This window comes from Cicer arietinum, chromosome 3, assembly GCF_000331145.2.
Source record: "Cicer arietinum cultivar CDC Frontier isolate Library 1 chromosome 3, Cicar.CDCFrontier_v2.0, whole genome shotgun sequence".
NCBI lineage: Eukaryota > Viridiplantae > Streptophyta > Magnoliopsida > Fabales > Fabaceae > Cicer > Cicer arietinum.
In genome coordinates, this window is record NC_021162.2 from 38,353,230 (window position 1) to 38,359,032 (window position 5,803).

A 5,803-nucleotide genomic window follows, 5' to 3' on the forward strand; every position below is an offset into this window, starting at 1 on the left:
TATTAAAATTACCATTTCACCCATAAGGCATTAAATTCTTCGTAAAAGATTCACCGCAGTTAATTTAATTTATTCATCGACGAGTAATTCTAATCGGCATCAAAATATCTTTTTGGTCATATAAACTCCAAAATATTAATAACTTTGGCTAAAAAGCCTCCGAGTTCAATACCAAAATCCACTAAAATACACAAAGTATAATCTAAAATTATGGGTCTTACATTACTACCCCCCTAAAATTAGTTTCGTCCTCTAAACTACGCGTCGATAAATAACTCCAGGTGTTGTTCTCTCATCTTGCTCTCCAGTTCCCAAGTCGCATCTCCAGTAATAGGGTTTCAAACTACTTTGACCAACGAAACATCCTTGGTCCTCAATCGCTTAATCTTCCTGTCGTCAATTCTCACAGGTGGTTCTTCGAATTACAAGTTATCCTTCAGTTGGATTGTGTCTAGTTCGATCACATGAGATGGATCTGCAAGATATTTCCTCAACTATGACACATGAAACACGTCATGAATATTGGACAGTATCGGAGGTAATGCAATCCGATAAGCAACCGGCCCAATTCGTGCAGAAATCTGATATGGTCCAATGAATTTCGGAGTCAACTTCTTCGATTTCAAGGCTCTACCTACTCCAGTAGTAGGTGTGACTCTCAGAAATACATGGTCACCCTGTTCGAATTCCAAAAGTCTGCGACGCTTGTCCGCGTAACTCTTCTGACGATCTTGTGAAGTCTTCATTTTCTCCTTGATCTTCCTTACTTTAGCTGTGGTCTGTTGCACCATCTCTGGTCCGACAATCATATTCTCACCGTCTTTATACCAACACAAGGGCGTTTGACACTTGCGCCCATATAAAGCTTCATATGGTGCCATTCCAATACTTGCGTGGAAACTATTGTTGTAAGTGAACTCAATCAACGGAAGTACATCATCCCAGCTTCCTCTATCATCTAGTACACATGCTCTCAACAGATCTTCCAAGGACTGATTTGTCCTTTCAGTCTGTCCGTCCGTTTGTGGATGGTAAGCTGAACTCAATCGTAGCTTCGTTCCCAACGCTTCGTGCAATGCTCCCCAAAAATGCGATGTGAACTTCGGATCACGGTCTGATACAATGCTCGATGGTACCCCGTGTAACCTCACAATTTCGGCAATGTAGATCTCCGTTAGCTGATCTACCTTATAGGTGGTCTTTACTGGCAAAAAGTGAACGAATTTAGTCAGTCGATCCACTATCACCCATATAGAATCATTTTTTCTCCTTGTTTTTGGCAATCCAATTATAAAATCCATGGAAATGTTGTCCCACTTCCATTCAGGTATATCTAAAGATTGCAACATCCCAGCAGGTCGCTGATATTCCACCTTCGCTTTCTGACAAGTTAGACAAGTTGATACATATTCCGCTACATGATTCTTCATTCCTGGCCACCAATAACGCTATCTTAAATCCTGATACATCTTTGTTGCTCCAGGATGAATACTCAACTTGCTCTTATGAGCCTCTTCTAAGATTGTTTTCCTCATATCTGTAATTCCTGGTACACAAATCCTACAATTACATCGCAAAATATTATTTTCCGCATATCTGTAATTTCTGGTACACAAATCCTACCATTACACCGCAAAACATTATCTGCCCCAATCTTGAACTCAGTCGTCTTCCCTTGTACTATTAGATTCCTCTTCTCTTGAATTAAGACGTCATCCTGAGAATTCGCAATGTCTTCAAGTAGTCCACTCGAGATCTTAATCATTCCGAATTTCAAAATTCTCGGTGCAAACTCTACGTTCAAGTGCAGGTCTCTAAAAGCTTCCCACAACTCTTGTTGTCTAGCCATAATTAGTGAAGACACCGATACACTTCTTCTGCTCAACGCATCAGCCACTACATTGGCCTTCCCAGGGTGGTACTGCAGTGTGAAATCAAAATCCTTGAGAGTCTCCATCCATCGTCTCTGGCGCATGTTCAACTCCTTCTGATCAAACAAATATTTCAAACTTTTATGGTCACTGAACACGGTGAACGTGCACCCATATAAATAGTGCCTCCAGATCTTCAATGCATAAACAACTGCGGCAAGCTCCAAATCATGAGTAGGATAGTTTCTCTCATGAATCTTCAATTGTCTTGAGGCATAAGCCACATATTTCTTGTGTTGCATCAGAACGCATCCCAAACCTTGGTGAGATGCATCACAATAAACTTCATAGGGTTCATCTGATTGTGGTAATATCAATACTGGTGAGGTCGTCAATTTTCTCTTTAGTAACTGAAAATTTTCCTCACACTTCTCCGTCCATGCGAACGGTTGATCTTTTCTGGTAAGTTGTGTCAGTGGAGCCACAATATTAGCAAAACCTTCAATAAACCTCCTGTAGTACCCTGCCAGTCCTACAAAACTCCGTATGTCAGTGACAGTCTGAGGCTGTTTCCAAGCAAGAACCGCCTCAATCTTAGCCGGATCTACAGCGATTCCTTCCTTGGTTATCACATGTCCCAAGAAATTCACTTTCTCTAGCCAAAATTCACACTTCGACAGATTGGCATACAATCGCTTCTCGCGTAAAATCTCAAGAACCTGTCGTAAATGTTCTCCATGCTCTTCTTCAGTCCTCGAATAAATCAATATATCATCAATGAACACCACAACGAATTTATCAAGGAATGAATTAAAGATTCTGTTCATGTAGTCCATGAAAATTGCCGGTGCATTGGTAACTCCAAACGGCATAACGAGATATTCATAATGTCCGTAACGGGTTCTGAAAGCAGTTTTCTGAATATCTCCTTCCCTTACTCGAATCTGATGGTAACCCGACTTCAAGTCAATCTTCGAAAATATCGCGGCCCCTCTCAATTGATCCATTAAATCATCGATGCGTGGCAAAGGATAACGATTCTTAATAGTTGCCTTATTAAGCTGTCTATAATCCACACATAAGCGCGAGCTTCCGTCCTTCTTCTTAACTAGCAAAACTGGAGCTCCCCATGGTGATACACTTGGTCTGATGAATTTCTTCTCCAACAAGTCTTCAATTTGGCTTTTGAGCTCATTTAATTCCAATGGCGACATTCGATAAGGTGCCATTGAAATAGGTCCCGTTCCTGGGTGCAAATCAATGAAGAATTCCACTTCTCTTACCGGTGGCAATCCTGGAATTTCCGTTGGAAATACATCCCGATACTCGTTGACAAGTATCACATCTTCTATATCCACATTTATCTTTGCCTCCACATTTGCCAGAGACAAAAACTCATGAGTCCCTTCACTTAGCGACACTCGGAGTTTGTTAGCAGCTAAATACTTAACAACTCCTGGTTCGGGGAAAAGAACCAATTTACGAGCACAATCCAAGATCACATAATGATAAGACATCCAATCCATACCGAGGATGACCTCGAGTGATTGTAGCGGTAAACAAATTAGATTAACCAAGAAATCCCTATTCTGAATAGTCATTCGACAATGTAAACATGGAAAAACCTGAAGTGTCTCGATAGCGATTCAAACTTAGCAGCATATTCGCCCACAGTCATGTTCCCTTGATGCAGTTTCAGGAAATCATCACCCAGCTTAGTCCTGGTACTCATCGGGAAGTATTTGTCTAAAAACTTCCTTTTGAATGATTCCCAGTTCACCTCCTCGTGAGCTGATCTCATCAACAATCTTGTACTCCTCCACCAGTACTCAACATCCCCTGACAGCATATAAGTGGCATAGTTGACCTTCACTCCCGCCCGACAGTTAATCATTTCGAAGATCTTCTCCACTTCTTGGATCCATTGGTCCCCCTTCTCTGAATTCTCATCCCCCTTAAACTTGGGAGGATTGTAACGATGGAAGTCTTCTAATCCTACAGATCTCTCTTCCCCTCTTTTCAACATGACGTTGAGTCTTGGCAGCAGTCTGTGCAGCAACAGAAGCAGCCATGTTATTCATAGCCTCTGCCATTCGATCGTCCCTATTAGCATTGGCTCTTGGAACGTCATCCCTTCTTGGCGGCATGGTTTTTCCTATAAAGCCATCATCAAGTAGAGTCTTAACACTACTTCAAATAATTCCAAAACTAGCTTCCGACCACATCAACACATAATAATTATTGCGGACCTGACAACTCAACCCACCTAAACCGACGCATGATCAGATAATAACTCCCAACTTACAAGTTGACCTACAATCTATAACCAAGGCTCCACAGCCCTCAAAGAAAACCAAACCAAAGCTCTGATACCACAATGTAACACCCCGATTTTTAAAGCGAGGGTGTATTTTTTTTTTAAAAGAAATTAAAATAAAACAGAGAAATAAATAAGGTAATACCTTTGGATAAATAATTAAGTCATTATAATTTACAAGCAGCGGAAAAGTTTCTCAAAATATGAATCCAAAATATTTACACATCAAAAGTTGGTAAATGTAACCCATCGAAAATAAACTGTCAAGCTGACAATATTAGTATAGGTACAGTCTTCCATTTTAAAATAAATACAATTCAAAAGAAAGACGTATGTTCCCTCTATGTCAACCTAATATGATCATTCTCCAAAACAAACTAAACGCCCTGAGTGATCTCCACGCGCCCCGTAAGATCCTCCTAACATAGCTCCAGTCAGGCATTCCTCTCTACATTCCCATCCACAGGGTACGAACCGGTGGGATTGTCCTGGCTCTCATCTGAGGGCAAAGCCCAGATTTCTACAATAGTTGTAAAGGGTCACCAACCGAAAATAACAGTTACACATAACATTTAAGTTTTTAAATGCACAAATAACCTTTCCACTTAGCATGCACCTTAAAAGGGTTTTCCATATGCTTAAAAGTTCATATAACACTTGCCAAATGAAAATGAAATCAAAATAAAGTTCTCAATTCGTCAAGTAATACATAACTGACCAAAATATTGATAAATCAATTGAGCAATCGATTATCTAACTCAAAATAAGGATTTCTGCTAAGCCAATCGATTTCCAAATCGATTTCCTGAAGGTTTTTAGTGAAATTTGAACTCTGGGCTTAATTCAATCGATTAGGAAATCGATTGAATGAATAACTGAGCCCCTGTATTAATGCCAATCGATTTTGTCAGTTTTGCTGAGTTCCTGTATGGCCAAATCGATTTCCAAATCGATTTCTTAAATGGTTTTGAAAAACATATTATAAAATCGATTGGCAAATCGATTATGTCAAATTAGCGAAGTCCCTGTAACTCATCCAATCGATTGGGAAATCGATTTCCCTGCATATTCTTCCAAAAATACATAAACTAACTCAATCACATTCATACACAATTCCACATCTTAACATTTTGCAATTCCCACACGATCACCACGAAAAATTGGGTTTCGAAATAATTTTGCAGTCCATCACACTTACACACAATAATCAATACATAACACTTAGCAATTTCAACACATTTACCACGACAACTTGAGTTTCGAAATAGTTTTACAGTCCATCACACTTACACACAATAATCAATACATAACACTTAGCAATTTCAACACATTTACCACGACAACTTGAGTTTCGAAATAGTTTTACAGTCCATCACACTTACACACAATAATCAATACATAACACTTAGCAATTTCAACACATTTACCACGACAACTTGAGTTTCGAAATAGTTTTACAATCCCTCACACTTACACACAATAATCAATACTTAACACTTAACAATTTCAACACAATTACCACGACAACTCAAATTCAAAACACTCAATCATAAACTTGAATCAAACACGACTCGCGTGCCAAGCACCCTAATGCGATGCGTATACCCAAAAATGC

At 39.5% G+C, this 5,803-nt stretch overlaps 1 long non-coding RNA gene across 1 annotated transcript in view; it reads right to left on the bottom strand.

Annotated features, from left to right (window-relative positions):
- Positions 1-4,378: 4,378 nt before the first annotated feature.
- The window catches only part of LOC113784777 (uncharacterized), a 9,978-nt gene continuing 8,553 nt past the window's right edge, over positions 4,379-5,803 (bottom strand). Inside the window, exon 4 of the long non-coding RNA XR_012162266.1 lies at positions 4,379-4,708. This is a non-coding gene — a long non-coding RNA (uncharacterized lncRNA). The remainder of the gene's footprint in view (positions 4,709-5,803) is intronic.